This window comes from Neofelis nebulosa, chromosome 7 (genome assembly GCF_028018385.1).
Source record: "Neofelis nebulosa isolate mNeoNeb1 chromosome 7, mNeoNeb1.pri, whole genome shotgun sequence".
Classification (NCBI taxonomy): Eukaryota; Metazoa; Chordata; class Mammalia; order Carnivora; family Felidae; genus Neofelis; species Neofelis nebulosa.
This window is the reverse complement of record NC_080788.1, coordinates 77,550,575-77,570,792: the sequence shown is the minus strand read 5'-3', so window position 1 is coordinate 77,570,792 and position 20,218 is coordinate 77,550,575. Positions and strand designations below refer to the sequence as shown.

General features: G+C 38.9%; 2 long non-coding RNA genes and 1 pseudogene across 2 annotated transcripts in view; 1 reads left to right on the top strand and 2 right to left on the bottom strand.

The window, feature by feature from the left end:
• Window positions 1-9,865: 9,865 nt before the first annotated feature.
• LOC131517037 (uncharacterized) lies at window positions 9,866-11,453 on the bottom strand. Its single transcript, XR_009264351.1, has 2 exons — window positions 10,275-11,453; window positions 9,866-10,025 (listed from the first exon to the last, which is right to left on the bottom strand). It is a non-coding gene; the product is annotated as an uncharacterized LOC131517037 (long non-coding RNA).
• Window positions 11,454-15,635: 4,182 nt separating this feature from the next.
• LOC131517963 (large ribosomal subunit protein eL28-like) lies at window positions 15,636-16,576 on the top strand (annotated as a pseudogene).
• A 38-nt stretch (window positions 16,577-16,614) lies between these two features.
• LOC131517036 (uncharacterized) overlaps window positions 16,615-20,218 on the bottom strand; it is a 57,257-nt gene continuing 53,653 nt past the window's right edge. Inside the window, exon 7 of the long non-coding RNA XR_009264349.1 lies at window positions 16,615-16,639. This is a non-coding gene — a long non-coding RNA (uncharacterized LOC131517036). The remainder of the gene's footprint in view (window positions 16,640-20,218) is intronic.

The following is a 20,218-nucleotide window of genomic DNA, read 5'->3' as shown; positions in this document are numbered from 1 at the left end:
GAGGGGGGTGGCTGCTTTTAAGGAGGAAAACTGAGGAGGTATGGCAATGTATGGAATTTTCCCTTTTTTGGTAACTGTGCCTAGTTTTAAGTCGCCCATTAGTTAGTTAGGGCCTATGGACATTTTGAGGTGGGTCATTCTGATGGGCCTGTTCGTATTCAGCCAGGTGGTTGGTCACTGTGGGCCCTTTCCATATTCCATTGTTCAAGTCTGTGTGCCTGAAAGTAGCCTCTGTATTCCCCTTTGACAGATCAACAATGACAAATCTTTGGCATTTGGGTGGAGGTTTCATCTTCAGAAGCTTCTTCCTGAATGAAAGGCATAGAAATGTCCCTACCTAAATTTGTTGCTCCATCAGGGGTTCTGGGCATTTATAGACCAGAGCATGGTATTATATTAACCTGCTAATAAGTGATTTGAGTGAAATCCCTTGGCAGCCAGGACCATGAGATTTGGGGGAGGGGACCCTCTGATGGTATGGATTAGAATCCCTATTTAACCATCATTCATATACAGAATTGTCGGATTCTAGAAGAGACAAATTTAACAAAGAGATTAAAGAGAGGGGGATCAATAATTAAGAGTAGAAGTACTGAGGCCAGGGGTCCTAAGAAGTGAAGCCAAGATATCCATGAACAGATTTCTTTCCAGGAAATCCATCCTTGTGTTGCACAGTCCCAGAAGGAGGAAGCCAAAAGGAGGATAACATGGAAAAGAAAACTTAGCCCCAAAAGTGGGGAGGACTGAAATGTGAGAGTAGGACATCAAGGAGGGAACAGCTCCAGCTAAGTTATGATTTCTGACCAAGTGAATTCAGAGAGGTCATCCTGAACAAAAAGGTGGAGAATGAAGTCTTGGAATTGGGAAGGAGAGCTCTTGAGAATCTCAGGAGGAACGTATTGAGAGTGTTTTTCTAAGATAATATCATAGAATGATTGAAATGTGAGAGTTGGGAATGACAATGGACTGGATTTCTAGGCCTCTAAGGCCTCTGGGTGTGTATTACCCAGAGTCTAACAGGCATAGATCTCCAACCAGCTCACAGATGTACATGATGTAGGGTTCCTCATCTGGGGTCAGAGTAGTCTTGATTCTGGAAAGATGAATCCACTGGGAGAGGCTGTTAGAATGGTCAAAACAACTTAATAGGGCCAGATCCAGACAGATTCGAAGTTGTCCTGCTGAAGAGTCTTTTTTTTTAATTTTTTTTAATGTTTATTTTTGAGACAGAGAGAGACAGAGCATGAGCAGAGGAGGGGCTGAGAGAAAGGGAGACACAGAATCCTAAGCAGGCTCCAGGCTCTGAGCTGTCAGCACAGAGCTTGACGCAGGGCTTGAACTCAGGAGCTGTGAGATCAAGACCTGAGCCAAAGTCAGACGCTTAACAGACTGAGCCACCCAGGCGCCCCTAAAGAGTCTTAAAGTATACCAAATCTTTGAATGTAAGTCTTGAAAATGTTACCTGAGAAAGAGGGGTCAGGTTTTGGTCTGTACTGGTTTGGGTGGTCATTAATGGTGAAGACAGTTTTCCCTAGGGATATAACATACTGTGTAACTAGAATGACAAAAAGAAAAAGAAGCCCAACTAGAGTCCTTCTGATAGTTGACAAAATTTTCCTCCAGTCCAGTTTAACCAATCATTAAAAGAAAGAGAGGGATAACTTAAGGGTGAATTTGAGGATTCATGTCAGTTAGTAGCCCTGTCACATTTTTGTGGTAATCTAGAGTATACACATAATGCTGTTTTTGTTTTTTGAGAGAGAGAGAGAGTACATGAGAGTGGGGGAGAGGCTGAGGAGGAACGAAGAGAATCTTAAGCAGGCTCTTTTGGATTCTGTCTCCAGCTCTCTCTTCCCCTTCCCCCAACACGTGCGGGTGTGTGCTCACTCACACTCTCTCTCTCTCTCAAAAATAAACAAGCATTAATAAAAAAAAAGTTTAAAAAGTAAAAAAAGAATGTAAAGCAGACTCCACGCCGAACTGACAGGCTCAATCTCAAGACTGTTGAGATCAGGACTTGAGCCAAAATCAAGAGTCAGAGATTTAACTGACTGAGCCACCCAGGTGCCCTCATAACAATGGTTTTAATAAAGCATAAGTTCTTCCTTGAGTTGCAGTCAGGATATGAAGGGCCATTTGGTTTTGGAGGACCACCTTTAGAATTTGTGGGTGACTACAAGTTGGGTTTGGTTAAATGTGGCTATTGTCTGCTTTGCTAAAGCCTCTATTTGCAATTTTATATCAACAGAGGTGGCTCCTAGGACAAATATGGCTAAGGGACAAAACCATAAAGAAGCCCTCTTTGTTGTTTAGCCATAACAATATTCTAATTACAAGGAAACACTGGCAAATGGGAGAAGAGTTGTCTGAGGAGATACCAATGGATATTCCCATGTGCTTCACCTAATCCAATCATAGGAAAAATGGGGCCATCCATTATCTCCACAAGTCAATAGTTAACCCACTATTTTGTCATCCCAGCCATGCAGAATTGGTCAAGGTGCTAGTTGTGATATACAATTGTTGGGGATTCAATCCCATTTTCCAGCTATTCAAATAATCATATGCCCAGGGGGTCCTGTTATTATCCCCATAGAACAACAAGCACAAAGATTGGCTATTGTGGGAATTTCTCTAAAGTTTACCTCAAGTTGTCTAGCTTAGGCAAACAACATTCAAAGAAAATCAGAACTGTAAAGACGTGTTATTGAGTCATAACTTTTCTCTCTAAAATCACCCTTATTTCCAGAGATAGCCAAATCAAGACTAATTCATTTGCAAAACAGGTCCAATTTTAACAAACTTGGCCTAATTATTTACATAAGCTCAGCAAGAATAGTGATTGACCGTACAGATCTTTTAAAATTTGCTTTGCTGGAACTTTTATAAGGAATCTCTGACCTTTTTTAGTAGCCTCAAGGCCAAAAGCCAAGCCACATACTTGCCATCAGAAATGCCTGCAATACCAGTAGGTTTGGGTGAATTTCTCTTCTTGAGGTACCCAAAATATTCTGAGGTTCCTGCACCTGCCAGGAAGTGACATTCTTTACTCACCTGGTAAAGCTGCTGGGAACTCTGTAAGCAAGGAACCAGGCCAACATTTTCAAGCAGCTTTATGGCTCCATGATTCATAAAGACAACCTCAATTCCTTAAAGCTGTCTAGTCATATCTGAGTCTATGCATGCCTTTCCCAAATACGACATTTCAATGAAAGACTTGGTAACATAAATCAATGTTTACAATGGTGACCTGTTACAAGGAGAACAGATTCTTACTGAACTTATGCAATGACTGAGATTCCCAAGGAAGAAAGAATACTCACTGCAACTTTTTGAATTTCAGAGGGTTCAGGCAGACAGAAAAGTTAAACGCTTCAATTTGTTTACAAATGAATACGTTATCACATTTAAGTCTTAAATATCTTAAGAGAAAATTTCCTTAATCTGAAAAAGGAAACTTTAAAGAACCAGCAATGTTTCAAACAAGAGTCACAAAAACTATAATCATTTTTCCCAATTCATTTAGTCCCATGTTACTAATTCTTGTTCAGGTTGAATAAAGCTTTTAGTTAGTTCTGGAAATTCTTACCCATTTCAGTTTTATTATCTTCAAGATATCAAATGCCTGTATTTCTCAAAAGCTTTTTTTATGAATCTCCTTGAAGACAAAACTCATTTTGCAAAAGCATCAGAACAATACTATAAATGAACTATAAATGACAAAGAATTCAGAAATGGACATTGTTAACAAACTAATGAGAGTTCATTATGATGCAATTGACATGGAAATTCGGTTATTTCTGCGACACAAAACACTCTAATATTCAGAACAGAGTCAGGACGTTATACCAGAAGTTAACATACCAAATAAGCCCAATTAGTCAGAGGTTTTGTTTACAATTTTAAATCTTGGGGAAGTTTGGTTAATACCTTAGAAAGTTTAAATGCAATGTCTAGGAGCACCTGGGTGGCTCAGTCGGTTAAGCCTCCAACTTCAGCTCAAGTCATGATCTCGCGGTTTGGTTTGTGGATTCGAGCCCCGTGTCGCGCTCTGTGCTGACAGCTTGGAGCCTGGAGCTTGCTTTGGATTCTGTGTCTCTCTCTCTCTCTACCCCTTGCCCACTCTCTCTCTCTCTCTCTCAAAAATAAACATTAAAAAAAATTTTAATGCACATGCCTAAATAGAATTATGGGTCATCAAACACTTGATAAAGACAAAACATAGAAACTGGTTTTTCTAGGCAAAGAAAAACCAATTTCGTTTACATTTTCTTACCAAGAACAGACCAACCATCTAAAAACTTTGTGTTTATAAAGGAGAAGAGCAGAATTTTGAGCTCTGAGAAACCTTAGTCTCCGGTGAAAACTAATAGTAACTAATTGTGAACTGTTACACCAGTATTCTTTAAATGGCAAATGTGTGAAATCTATTAAGCACAAAGTATGTTTTCCAACAGACCCAAATATCCTTAGTTTCTTTGCAGTAAGTCAAAAGCAGATAAACCATATATTAGTAATCAATGCTGTAGTATTTTACCTTATTTGGAAAATGATATCCAATGAATTCAATCCCATTTATCATCTAAGCAAAACTTTAAAGTTTCAGGTTACCAAAGGCTTTGAAAACTATCTTAACAATTACCTATAAGAACTTTGAGACAGACAAAATTAACCATCATTTTAACTCATCGTTTTGGGGACAAATTGCAACAGAGATAACACAAGCTTATTTGACCTTTAGCAACCCTTGGTAGAATGAAAGTCTCAATTAGTTAAAAGACCACATGACGTTCCACCTGGGTCCACTTAAAGTCAATTTGTTTCCCACCTCAGGTTTTACCTGGGGCACAGGTGAGGAAATCTAAAGTGAGCAGTGTAAGTCCAAGAGGGTGGTCTTCACTCCTGGACAGAGACGGGAGGAGATGGCCCCATGATGATATAGAACCAGTTATGCGGGCTGCACACAAAGTGGTGTAGAAATGGGAGGAAGGGAAGGCAGAAGAGGCAGAGTATTGAGTACTCAGAGTACTGAGTACAGTGTACTGAGTACTGAGTACTCAGAGTACTGAGTACAGTGTACTGAGTACTCAGAGTACTGCCAGAAGGCAGAGAAAAAGGATTCCTGGTTCTTAAACTTGGCTTTGGCTTATCAGCTCCCACAGGGGAGCAGAAACCACGTTTCCCCCACCCTCCCACCCACCTAGCAAGTAAAAATATAGGCAGTTCATGTCAAGCCTCGGAGAAGACAAGGACCTTCCCCAAAGAGAGTTTCAGCAACTGCTTGCGAATATATTCCTTAAAGACCCCATCCCAAGGTAGACTAACCAGAGACAGCTGGCTCCAATTATCATAGTCATTTACCGGGTAAATGAGTGAGGGAGAGGCCCCCACATCTATTAGGAGTTGGAACAGTGAGAGAGTCAGCGTCCAATATGCCGGAAGACAGCTGGTTATCAGCCAAACACATTCGGCAAGAGGCCTTATGTCAGTGTCCTGATTTAGGGCCATGAAACGAAGCAAGGCACGTAGGGGACTTCTGACCATTGGCAGGGGTTCCAGCAAAGGAGGTCAAGCTGGAAAATAGTACTAGAAGAGAGAGTTCCGTGGGAGGGCCATACCTCTGGATCTGGGCGTTTGTCCTGAGGCCAGGAAACATCAGGCTTTGGGAGCCAAATTTGTTAAAGAAGACAGCCCAAGAGCGAGGAGGTGGGAAGGACGGGCCGCCGACTCCCAAAGGGACCTCCCGCCGAAGGTAATGCAGCTCTGACGCAGGTCTCGATTTCAGTCAGGGTGGCCTGCTGACCTGATAAAGGACTGCACCTAATAGGAGGTGACGGACTCTTCTGGTGGCGTCCCACCCCAGACAGGAGTCGCGGCAGTTTCGGGACTACAGACCTTTTTGGGGTGTCCGACCGAGAGGGTCCTGGCAAAAGGCATGGAACTTCCTGTTGGGGCGTCCCTTGGCAGCAGGGATAGCCGGAGACCACCGTGGCCAGACCGAATCGGAACAAGGAGAAGGAAGACTCACCCCCTCAGACGCGCGGGAACGCATTGTCCGCAGGTCAAGATGGCAGCTGGATCCCCGGGGAACAGAGGCAGAGGGGGCGGAAGGAGAAAGAAGTGAGGCGGCTGAGAGCCTGTGTCTTGAAAGGGTCCCAACAGAGTCCACATCCTGTGCGGATTCGCCTCAGGCGAACTCTTAATTGCCGCAGACTTTGGGAACAGACTGCGGAGGACAGAACGAGAGAGCAAAGGGAAGGGGTTCTTTACTCGCACAGGTGCGAGCAGTCTGACCTGTTTGCTCTCAGACCTTCAGACCCCACCAGGGGGCTATCCTGGCCAGTGGCCTTCCATTGTTAGAGGTGTACTATAAAAGATCAGATTCTGTAGGCAGAGAGGGAAAGGTAAGGAACTGAGGTCCCCGGGAGGGGGAAAGCGCTTATTTTGAAACGATGCTGGGAGTGTCTGACCACCGCAAACCCCTCAGGCTTAAGGTTCCTCTTAAGAATGTGACAGACAACACCCACCCACCCCTCAGGTTTCCCTCAGGAATTTGACAAAAGACCTGACTAAACATAAGTACACCTTCAAGGATCACCCACAAGCAACTGGTATGGCCATAGACCACCCCTCATACAATAGGAGCCAACCAATCCAGTTGGTCAACCTAGGCAATAAGGGTAGAACCAGAGAAGAAAAGGGGCCAATCAAAAATTTATAAAACAAAGTCCCTTGCCTATAGTGTGTGTGTGGGGGGGGGGGGGGGGATTCACTTTCTAATGCCCCCACTCTGAAAAGAGAGCTTTGAGGCTATTCTTACTTTCTGATCTTATACTCTAATAAACTTTTGCCTGCTGCTCATTTTAGCCTGTGTCCACCTCTTCATTCTTCCAAGCTGTGAGACAAATCCTGAGGTAAAAAATCCTGCAACAGACTGCTGGTAGGAATGCAAACTGGTGCAGCCACTCTAGCAAACAGTACGGAGTTTCCTCAAAAAATTAAAAATAGAACTACCCCACGATCCAGTAATTCTACTACTAGGTATCTATCCAAGGGATACAAGTGTGCTGTTTCAAAGGGGCACGTGCACGCAAATGTTTATAGCAGCGCTATCAACAATAGCCAAAATATGGAAAGAGTCCAAATGTCCATCGACAGATGAGTGGGTAAAGATGTATGTATATACAATGGAGTTTTACTCAACAATCAAAAAGAATGAAATCTTGCCATTTGCAACAAATGTGGATGGAACTAGAGTGTATTATGCTAAGCAAAATTAGAGAAAGACAAATATCATATGATTTCACTCATATGTGGAACTTAAGATACAAAACAGATGAACATAGGGAAGGGAAGCAAAAATAATATAAAAAACAGGGAGGGGGACAAAACAAACTCTTAAATACAGAGAACAAACAGGGTTGCTGGAGGGGTTGTGGGTGGGGGGGTGGGCTAAATGGGCAAAGGGCATTAAGGAGGACACTTGTTGGGATGAGCATTGGGTATGTAAAAGGTGAATCACTGGATTCTACTCCTGAAATCATTGCACCATATGCTAACTAACTCAGATGTAAATTTAAAAATAAATAATTATATATATATTAACAACAACAATAAAATCCTGCAACATTACTAGGGTTAGACTACTAAAGAGCCAAAAAGAGAAAGGAGGGAGTGGAGGGTCCCTCCAGAAGGCAAAAGGTGAAATCCTTCACACTTTCAGGCAAGGGTGATCTGGCTCGTTCCCCCTTGGGACTTAGGATCCTCACCTAGGAGTATCCTCTGCTGATGCACATCATCAGTTCCCCAAGGAGTACTAGAGTTGGTCCACCAAGGAAAGTCCCAAGAGATTCCTGGAGAATCTGGGGAGAGCAAAGGCTCCTTGTGCAGGGTTCCCCCAAGTGTGGGGTGGGCCACAAAGTCCCCCCATATGGGACACCAAATGTGGTGCCTAAATGGGGTGTCTCTGGATCGGACGGGGTCCTCCAAATGTGGGGGCAAAGACCGGGTGGAAGTTGGTGGCACTGAAGGTAAAAGAATTCACCTGAGGCAGAACAAAGCAGGAAGAAATTTATTGAATACACCACTAGGGAGTGGTGGGCAGGACAGCAGAGGAGAGACTGTCCACCGGGAGGCAGTGGGTGAGGGCTGCTTTAAAGGGGGAAGATGAGGAAGCATGGCAATGTATGAAATCTTCCCCTTTTCAGTAACAGTGCCTAGTTCTAAGTAACCCATTGGTCAGTTAGTGCCATATGGATATATGCCAAATATATGGATATTTCCAGGTGGGTCACCTGATGGGCCTGTTTAAAGTCAGCCAGGTGTTGCCTGTGGGCCCTTTCTACATTACATTGTTCAAGCCTGTTTGCCTGAAAGCGGCCCCTACATTCCTCATGGTATACAGTCTTTCACAAGTGCTTTTAGTCACAATGAAATAAGAAAGAATACCAACTGCAATCAACTAGGAATGCACAGAGAGAGTGTGATTTTATACATCCTAGTTATTCATAAACTGAATTGAATTCAACATGTCTTGGGCCTGGGATTATAAATAACATCTGAAGCAAGATTTTTCCAATATGGAAGAATATTTTTTTTCTGTAAGCCCTTGACCTTGAGCTTGCTATCCTAAGCCCCCAGACACTTGATTCATTTCTGGACACCTGATTGCCACTGCTAAATGCATTCTGTTCTCATCTATTGCCTGTTCAACTTCTTTGGTTACCTGGATGCAACTCCTAGATTCTAGCCTGTGTCTGTATTTCTATACTTACTCTCCTTTTTAACCTGATTTTAACCTAAAGATTTTCCTTGTATCTATGTTTATGTACTTTCAGTATATTTGGGCTTCTGGCTTCTATTCCCAGACATATCCCTCCTCTGGTGGCCTCTTGACTGAAATATAATTAATATTAAAATGTGTTTGCCTTTCCTGAGTATACAACAACCAGTGGCAGTAGGAAGAATATAGAGAGAAGGGCATCCTTCAGTTAAACATTCTTTGTGGAGAGTCTACAAATGATACAAACATTGCTAGACAATCAAAAGCTCGTTGTATTGAAGGCTGATTAATTTTACCTAATTATTCAATTCTTTTATTATCTGAAACATTTCCATTTCTCTTTATCTATTATCTACCTTTTTACCATTTCACTAAATTGAAATATTAACATTTCTTAAACCAATATCTAAAGTGAGATTTAGAGGAGCGCCTGGGTGGCTCAGTCGGTTAAGCATCTAACTTTGGCTCAAGTCATGATCTCATGGTTTGTGGGTTTGAGCCCCACGACAGGCTGTGTGCTGATGGCTCAGAGCCTGAAGCCTGCTTCAGATTCTGTGTCTCCTCTCTCTCTCTGTCCCTCCCCCACTCATGTTCTGTCTCTCTCTTCTTCAAAAAAAATAAACATTAAAAAAAATTTTAAGTGAGATTTAGAATTTGTGAATTTCAGTGATTTGTGCACCATTGTCAAATCAAGAGTCAACACTTTCAGAAGAAATACCTAAAATCTAGATAGTTCCAAAGGATTTAAATATTTCGTCATTCTAAAACTGAGGTTTTCAGGGGTGTAGCAAGAAGAAAACGTATGCCAACTTTTTCTGAAAAGTAGTGGGGAGTCAACTTATTGATGCCAGTAGCTAAAAAAATTGCTTTAAACTAATTTCCTTTTGGATAATTTGTACATTACATTTTCCACTCACCTACTTTATCCTTATATGTGTTGTTTTGTCTGGCTGTTATTATATAAAATATATGTTTCAGTCACTACTTAAAATTCAGGGGCATAATAAAAACAATTTAATCCTTTGCCATTTTAGCATTTTGCTACACTGACAAGAATACACAGCATTGAAAAAAATGAGGATATCATTTTTTATCATGTTTTAATCTTACATCTTAAATCTATTCTTGTATCTTCAATCAGTTGTTTCTTATAGTTTTAGCTATTTGAGTATGGCTGCTTTGTTAGGCAGGATTTTTTCCAAGCTTCTTTTTTCAGTTGCTTTCCAAAGGTGCAAAAATAATCCTGTCACAACAGAGAAGAAGAGCTTATAAAGATGCTTTAAAAACCTTATCACCAGGAAACAGTGCACAGTGCATTGTATAATATAGTGTCTTAAAATACTTCTGCTTACCTCCTCATTGATGCTGCTACAATATTTACATAACACTGCTAACTAATTCTTCATTATGTAGATTATTTATCCTTTCTCTTGGAGACTGTCTTCCCAGAACATTTAATATTATCGAAGAGAGGCATTGTTTTTATTTCTACCTGTTTAGCAGCAATGTATCTTCTCAGTTCTGGGGCTCCATTAGTGGGTCAGGATTCATGTTTACTGCTCCTTGGGGTAAGAAATGAAAGTAGGAGGAGGTCTGTGGCAGGACAGAGTCTTGGCTAGCCATCAAGGCAAGTTGTTTATGGATGCAGGATGGGTTATTTCAAAACCAGAAAAAAATAAAATAAAGGAGCAATTGTGGTTCAGAGGAACAGTTGTCCTGGGAACAAAAAAGTGAAAGTGGAAACTAATATTTTTAAAAATATTTCAACAAAAAGACACTTTTAGTACAAGATACCTAAGAGGCTGGGGAAAATTATTTGAAGCATTAAATATTTTCAAGACTTTCTGCATTGAATACATTTTTAAACCCTAGGCAAGATGTTTTTTTGTTAACATTTCATGTTGAAGAGTTGATTCACATCAGAAACAAACAAACAAAAAATCCTATTTCCATGTGACAGAGGAGCACTCCAAGGCAAATAGCATATAGGCATTTGGCTCTACCTAGTTTCAACCTGAAGGTCAATCCAGATGGACAAGGCCTTTGAGTTCCCTCTTTAACACTTCAACACTCTGTTAAGCCTCCTTTCCCATTAATCTTGTTGTACATGTGTCTACCATTACAGCACAGTGCCTCAGGCCGAGATCACCTAGCTTCCAACACCGTTGTTGGTCCCACTCCACAAATAAGTCACCTCATCAAGCAGCAACCAACAATGTCTTGGCTCATACCCACACCCTAATCTCCTGACGCTTAAATACACTGCTTCTCAAATATATCCCTCCTCCAGAAGCTAGGGAAATGAAGCCTACAGGTCACTTCCAAGCTAGGTTTTTCCATGATTCCTACCAATTCCCCAAGCAACACCAAAGGCAGATATTTACAGTAATAGAGTTGCTGAACTGCCTTAGATTTGCTGAGGGAAAAAAACAAAAAACATCCAGGTTAACTTTTTTTTTTCTTAGCTGAAACGATCAACATCTAAATTTTAGAGGTTCTATAAACCTGTATATTTTGATGTACTAATAAACCTGGCTGTGTTTATATATAGAGTGGCCATCCACCCTTTTTCTCACCAAGTCAAACAATAAAATCAGGATCATTCTGTCAAATAAATGCAGTAGTCCTTCCAAACCAAATGACCAAATTCATAGGGTCATTTAATGAGCAAATTACACCTTTTAATATGTCTAGCTAAACATTAAAGTCATTTAGTGTTAAGGCTAAATAAGTAAGGCTTTGAATACATACATATATATATATATATATATATATATATATATGTATAGGGAAGTATGAAACCTTCCCTATTTCTTATAAAATTAAAGAAATAAATATTTATTGACTAGTAGAAAAGTGACACTGAACTGCAGACTTTCACAAAGTTGCTCCTCAGTGATGCTATGAGTTGGATTTTATCATCCATTCAAACTGAGGAGAAAAACAGCCTCACAGAGAACAAGTGACTTCTCAAGGTTACTCAAGCCATTAAATGAGCTCTGATTCAGTTCTCCCAACTCCAGCCCCAGTGTTATTTCCACTACTTGATGCTGCAACTCTTCATTTGAAAATTTAATCATAAAGAATACTATATCATTAATCTACCAACATGTTTTCATTCCACCTTGTAAAATTTGCTGAGTAAAAATGCTGTCCTCTGTTAAACTGCATAACCTTGGACAGGGCTAGGGTAGTTCTGATGTAGTGAAACAGATCTGATTACAAACGTACATCAAACTATAGGATTAAGAATTTGAAAAGCAAAAGTAAACTTTAGAGCTCACAGTTCTGTTTCCAGCAAGAATGTTTTTAGATGATTTATAATGGGAATTTTTCAAATTACTTATTATAATAAAAATACTTGATTGTACTTAGTAACTGTACATAAGCATATTTTAAACCATTTTAAGAGGATGAACATGATTTAAAACTCCTTATACTAATTTCTGCCTGATGTAGAGGACTTATAACAGATGCATTAAGGAGATTTAATGAACTTCACAAGGATAAAACTTACAACAGAGCACTTTCTTTAATGCTGAATTTTAACTCTTATACAATACTAGTTTAAGAGTACATTAATGAGCTTTAAAAAATCTAAGTAGATTTAATGTGTTTGGGGTTTTAGTTTTTGTCTATCCATAATACAGAAGGGTGTGTTGTCTCATATGAAATTTTGTTGAACTGTAGATAAGTCATTTTTATGACCCTGTAAATAGCACTACATATTATATTAAGTGTGTTCAGTAGGTATTAAATAATCATTTTGACTTAGTTCCACAATTTACATGCAGTACGTTACTTTAGCTTCTGGACCAAAGAATGGTACGCTAAAAGTGCTATTTGACAACTGGACATAACTGAATGACTACTATTTTGTTAAAATGAAATTAATAACAGGTGCAGCCATTTCATGTGCAGTGTATTCATCTCTGGTGCTTTAGATTCTTATGCGATTTGGGTCGTAATGTAAATAAAATACCTTTTGTCCTTTCTGTAGGATCCCCAGTGGGCATTTGTTGGCATTTTCTCTACACTAAGCAACCTACTACTGTTTACATATATCAAGGTAGGAGAAGAAAGAAAGAAAGAAAGAAAGAAAGAAAGAAAGAAAGAAAGAAAGAAAGAAAGAAAGAAAGAAAGAAAGAAAGAAAGAAAGAAAGAAAGAAAATTAAAAAAGAAAACTACCTTTTATAGTTTTTTAAATATAGGATTAATCATTTTCTATAGCTATCAATTATTCTAATTAGCAGGTCTATTGTTTAATCATCCCCACCTTGTTATTCTTTTCATTCTCATACTTGATTCTTGGCTACCTGAGAAAATAGAAGTTTCAGGCCTTGTGAATATACATGTGAATTCCACCTATTTTTAGTTGAAAAATCCTCTTCAATATTTTTGTATGCTAGCAACTTGGTTCAGATAGAGCTTATATTCCCTGCATAATCCAATAAAAATAGCTGATGTGTGTTTAAAGTGCTTTATACATATTAATATTCTTACCAATACATTTGATCCTCCAAGTCCAGAAACATATTTGGAAAGTTTATGTGACTTACATAAGTGGCATCCACTTACCCACAGTCCTGACTCTAGAGCTCTGTACCTTCTAATGAGAAGAACCCTAGTAGAAACATATGTAGTAATTTCTAGAGAAACATAAATAAGTAAACTAAAACCTTGGGAACTATAGAAAGACAAAAATACACATCTGTACAAATAGCTTAGAATTAAGAAATGCTCCCAAGGCTGCTTCTGACTTCTAGGAAACAAATTCCTGAAGAGTTTAAAGGTTGCCCTACTCTCGTGGACAAATTAGTCTCTAAAGTTTCTGAGCCTTGACTTCTTACCTATATAAGGGAATTAATAACTGATATATCTAAATCTTCTTCAGTGGGCCTCCATTTTATTAAATCCAGATCTTCCTGAGCAACATGGAATTCTATGTAGTCTTCCATTTAATTACCAGCATAAAGTATTGTCCTTATGCCATTTGGTATCATAATTCCATTTCACTGGAAAATGAACAAAATCGAATTCAATTTTAGAACTATAATCAAAACGTGCATTATTGAAAAACTTACATATAATATGAAAAAAACACACAAAAACTCCGTGTTTGTTTTTAAGATGCCAAAAGAAAACTGAGGTTATTTTTATAAAGAATATGATTTTTTTAATGAAGAAAAATTAGGATGAAGAGACATACACAGAAATAGATTCACACTACCGATTTTGATGACAAATCTCTCTCTCTCTCTCTTTCTCTATCTTTCTTTCTCTCCTAATTTTCCATAAGAACCAGGAGCACAGAATTGATGATAATTCACAGCTCATGGCCACACTAATCACTGGATTGTGAAAAGGACAAAAGGTAGTTGAATTCATTTATAAAAGAGAACGTGTACAAAAGAGAGAAGAAAGGGGCGTGACCAACAACAAATATGTAAGAATGGCTAAAAAGTATAAGAATGATTTTTAAAAGGCCAATAACCATAATGCAGTGAGGCTTGCCAAAAATTCTAAAGACACGCAAAATAGGGTTTTGAAGTTATGTTCAGAGAAAATGAGCATGTTGCTTCAGAGTAACATTTTTATAACACATGACAAAGAAAAGGCCATACCACTCAACTTTTATTTTATTTCCATCTTCTCTGTCAAGGATAGCAAAAATAATGTTGGTGAGAGGAAATTGAAACCCAAGAAATGTAAGATTGTAAGAAAGCAATTCTTTTTCTAAATGACTTCATATCTTTTGTCCCAGACGAATTATAACCCAGGTTAAAAAAGGAACTTTCAAATAAAATGTCGCATACCATTGAACTATTTCTTTATGCATTGTTAATAATCAGAGATAACCAAAATACTAGAGCAGGGGAAAAATGTTATAATTTCTTTTTAAATTAAAAATCAAGGACTGAGCCATAAAAAAAGAATGAAATCTTGCCATTTGCAACATGGATGTATCTAGAGGATATAATGCTAAATGAAATCAGAGAAAGAAAAATATCATATGATTTCACTCATGTGTGGAATCTAAAAACAAAACAAAACAAAACACTTAAAATAGTGAACTGGTGGTTGCCTGGGGGAGGTGAGCGGTGGGATGGGTGAAGCAATGAAAGGGATTATGAGTACTCTTATCAGGGGCACCTGGGTGGCCCAGTCAGTTAAGCATTGGACTATTGATTTCTGCTCAGGTCATGATCTCAGGATTTGTGAGATTAAGCCATGTGTCAGGCTCTGTGCTAACAGTGCTGAGCCTGCTTGGGATTCTCTCTCTCTCTCTCTCTCTCTCTCTCTGCCTCCCCCCCATCTCCCTCTCTCTTTAACAAAAAATAAATAAACATTTTTAAAAAGGTACAGTTATCATGGTAAACATTGAGTGATGTATAGAATTGTTAAACCATTTTATTGTGCACCTGACACTAATATAATGCTCTATGTTAATTATACCTAAATAAAAATATAAGAAGTTAAAAAAATAAAGAACACTTGAAAAAAAAATCCAAGAATTCTATACTATACTGGAGAATGAAATTAATTCCATAGAAAATCTTAGAAATTATTATTAAAATATGGTTTATTAACAATTGGAAACAAATGTTCAGTAGGAAGTAACATTGAGTTCACTAAACGTAAATCATGCATGTCTTATCTCGTTTTTTTGTTGACAGATTTAGCCCATTTAGGTAGCAGGTGATTTCTAGACATATTCCAATTTGGGCAAATTATCAATTAGATACAATCTTGGATCATATATTCATCAACAAGAGAAAAAAATCACTCAATTCCATTATAATTTGCTAATGGTTTCAATGGGTTGTATTAAAAATACATTATACAGCTCTTTCCGTTTCTAGCTGCTGTAGGGAAAGGGGCTGCCGCCATGTCGGCCCACCTGCAATGGATGGTCATGCAGAACCGCTCCAGCTTCCTGATCAAGGGCAACAAGCAGATGTACAACCCTTTGCCCAATAACCTGAAGGCACGCAACTCGTTCTTCTACGATGGGATGATTAACCACAAGACTGTGGGCATGGAGCCCGCAGCCGGCCAACTGCAAAGGGGTGGTTGTGGTCATTAGGCAGAGATCTGGCCAGCGAAAACCTGCCACCTCCTACGTGCAGACCAACAAGAATGCCCATGCCACTCTCAGCAGCATCCGTCACAAGAACAAGAACATTGCTGCCATTCACAGAACCAGCGCCATCCTGCGCAGCCAGAAGCCTGTGATGGTGAAAAGGAGGCACGCCGGCACCACCAAAAGCTGCCTCCACTTCCAGAGCAATAAAGACGTCAACCACCTCTGCGGGGGGGGGGGGGGGAGTTATAATATATATAGATTATATATATATATGTATATATATATACATGTATATATATACATGTATATATATATATATATATATATATATATAATCTGAAATGACATTTTTAGTGGAACAGGGTTCTGTTCTAGGTTCCATTCTCATCAAATTCATCTAAGAAAAATATTGCATAAGTGTGGATTGAGCAGAGAAAAGCAGTGGTGGCTAGAGGCCATGATAATATACCTCAATGATCAACTACAAGTCTAATTGACCAGGGTCTGAAATCCAAATGTGTGTTTGTGCTGAAGGTGCGTCTCCCAAGGGCTGCTCATAATTAACCATGGAACCTGGTAGGGATCCTGAAGCAAGTATGTTACTGGAAAATGTGGGACTCCCTGACAGGTGATTTTGGCTTAAGGGCTCCCCCATGGCCTTGCTGAACCTTCCTCATAATCCAGGATTGGATCTCCAATCAGATTGAGGGAAAACTTACTTAGTTAGGCACCTAGAGCATACACATGGATCACTGGATTTCAGGTCTCAGCTACAAAAAAAAAAAAAAATAATAATAATAATAATAATAATGATTGGAACTCTAGATTCTAAGTTTGATGTAATTCCAAGATCTATTCAATGGGAAGTGATAATAATACCATAAATGTAACTTCCTCAGAATCGTAGGGCATCAGTAGATTCAAATAGGAAAAACAAAAGCTAACAAATGAGGAAGATTTCAACATCTTTGAGATTGTATTAGTCTAAGAGTAGTTTATATTTCTTTAAAAGAAATCAACTTGTAAGTAAAATAGGGTCACAGGAAATACATAAAAATAGTTTGGTAGTGCTTTTTAAAAGAAAATTTTTTAATGTTTATTTATTTTTGAGAGAGATAGAGAGAGACCGACTGCAAGCAAAGGAGGGGAAGAGAGAGAGGGAGACATAGAATCCGAAGCAGGCTCCAGGCTCCGAGCTGTCAGCACAGAGTCCAACACGGGGCTAGAACTCACAAACTGAGATCATGACCTGAGCTGAAGCTCAGCTGGTTGAAGATCAACCAACTGAGCCACCTGGGTGCATCAGTTTGTAGTGCTTTTGAGACAACACATGACCACATACATATACACTCCACTGATTTAAAGAATCTAGTCTTTCATTCTTCTATCAGGAAACCTCAAGTTTCCCTTCCACTTCCTCTCCTGTGCTGGATATACTGGATGGCTCCTTCTGTTGCAGGCCACCCTTCTTGATGTGTGTTAGTGTGGCTCACCACCTGGTCTGTAGAGGTCTTTATCTTAATTTTTTAACCATCCTGGTAGAATGTGGCTTTCCATTATTTAAGTTTTTAGGAAAGACCAAAAGATATGCTTTATTTTCTCATTCACAGATATCCCTAGTGGACTTGACCTGCCAGCTCTACAGATGTATATGGATAGCCATGAATGTAGTTTAAGCTCTCAGGCTAGGAGCCAGAAAAGGTAATACAAGAGATATTCAAAGACGAACTGCTCAGCAGGCATTTGAAAATACTAGATTGGAATTCAGGAGAAACTATACCAATGGATATAGATTTAAGGATTGTCTGCATTAAAACAACAACTGAAGAATCAGAAGAGATCCATTTAATGAGGGAAGAAGTGTAGAGAGAACAAAGGGCCAAGACTGAATCTTAGAAAATGCCAATGTGACCTGGGTTTGGGGACCTATTTGAGCCTCTCTACAGGTCAGCCCTCAGACCTTTCCATGGTCTCTACTATCTCTCTGTGTACTTTATTTCTTTCTGTCTGTCTTTGCAGAAGCTCCCACAAACTCAGCCTTCTCCATTTGACAGTTTCTAGCACCATTCCAACTTGGGATTCTGTTCATGTCAGCTACACGGTAGCATAGTCTCCCCAACTTCCCTGACTTCCTTTGAAAATTATCTAGACTCTCCTTTCCTCAGGGTCTTTCTCAGTAGCCTCTATAATAAAGCACAAAAATACACACAACAGAACACGTGCAAATATGCACACATGAGGGAAATCAAAAATAAAAAGAACAAGAAATTCAAACCGTTAAATGTAGTTTTTAATCTCTAATTGAACAAGTAGGGGTAAATGGATACCTGATTGTCTCCATTTAGCCCTAGGTTTTCGTTTCCCCACAGATAAGAGCCCATTACAGTTTCCTTCTTGCCTCATTCATTGCCTTAACCCCTCTTTAGGAGACACCATTTCAGAAGTTCTCTTAGGCTTAGCACAGTAATTTTCAAACTCTCTTATCCATGACCCATAGTAAGAAATACACTTTATATCATCGCTCAGCAAACACTTAGCTGAGTGTGTGTACATGTGTTTGAAACAATAATTCCTATCCTTACTGCAACAAATGATATTATTTTTCTTCTACTTTTTTTCCCCCTGTTGTTGGTTATTACCTACTAAACTAATCCAATGACCATCTATTGAACCTAGGGTAGAACCATGTTTTGAAAAATCCTGGTTCAGAGACAACAATCATGCACGCAGATAAAACACATGGAGAAGTAAAAATGTTCCCTTTCTCTCAAAGGGGTCATTTGCATTTCCCTAGACCCAGCAACCCTCATCCACAAGTCTTCTGCTCAGTTTGGCATTTTCCTGTATTTGCTCATATTTTCAGCATTTTCCCACATTTACTCATAGGAGTCTATGGGGAAAGGGTTGAAACTCTGGCAAGAGGTATTCCTAATTACAAGGGCACAGGAGGAGGCCAGAGAGTAATAGCACTTACCTCATATCTTTTCTCAAATGTCACTTCCTCTGTGAGGTCTTATGTGGTCATTGCACCTAAAATCCAGACCTCTACTAATGCATATATCCCTATTCTCCTTCAATATTTGCTTTTCCTTAGCAGTTGACAATATCTAATATTTTATATATTTAAAATACCTATTTAATTTATTATCTGTTTCCCCACTGTCATAGTAACTCTAAAGGAACAGATGCAAAGAACCAGAGTGTTTTTTTGGAGGAAAACTTAGAAGCAGAGAAAGAAAAAATAAACATTTTTCCTGAGCTCTCATTATCCAGGAGGAATGTGCCTAGGCCAAGTGAGGCTAGACTGCATACCCTATAGCAAGCATGCAACAGAGAGGAACCCTTATCCACATAGCACTCTACACATTTATAGGTACAGGGAGAGAAAACAGCTTTGAATGTAACAAAGGAAAGTTCTGTTCAAGAAAACAGCCTTCTAACTTTCTCTTAAAACCTACTAAAGATTTTAAGGGAAAATTTTAAGGGAAAAGACACGATCAGACTTGCTTTTAGAAAGTATACTTTATTATAGTGTGAAGTTGGTTAGACTGGCTATTAGCAGTTCCTCTTGTCACTCTCTCTACCTTCTGAAATTGGCTAAGTTTTCTCCAGGTTAAGGAATTTGGCTGGTCGAGACCTCAATAAATCTTAGGTAGTTCAGGGAGACACTTGGCTCCATTAGCTGTAAAGAATATGTACTTGAGGGTTGCCGATGCAGTCATTATGTGCAAGGCAGAGAGAAGAGGGATTACAATATAATTTTGTGTACTTTATTCCAATTTTTAAAATGATAGAAGATAAATCAGGAAAAACTTCTTTTCACCTTGTAACTCTAAGGAACCTAATCAAAAATGTTTGCTATCTGGTATAATTTGCTTTTTACAAGATTTTAATAAAATATGATTCCTTTCTACAAGGACTCTGAAGTATTAAAACACAGTAAAACCTTTTTTTTTTTTCTCTTATACTGATTAGGAATTTTATTAGAACCTTGGATTTCTTAAATTTCTCCTCTAGAGCAGCACTATTTAGGAGGGACAGAATGTGAGGCACAAGTATGTATGCAATTTAAAACTTTTGTATACTACATTAAAAAAAGAAAATAGGTGAAATTAATTTAATATTTTATTCACATTAATGTATCTAAAATATATCTATTTCAACATGTGACAATGTAAATAATTAAATGAGACATTTCACATTCTTTTTTTCTTATAATAGACTTCAAAATCTGGCATGTATGTACTTAACACGTATAGCATGTCTTAAGTCAGAATAGCCACATTTTAAGTGTTCACTTTGCCTAGTGGCCTAGTGGTTACCGTATTGGACAGGCATATTTCTAGATC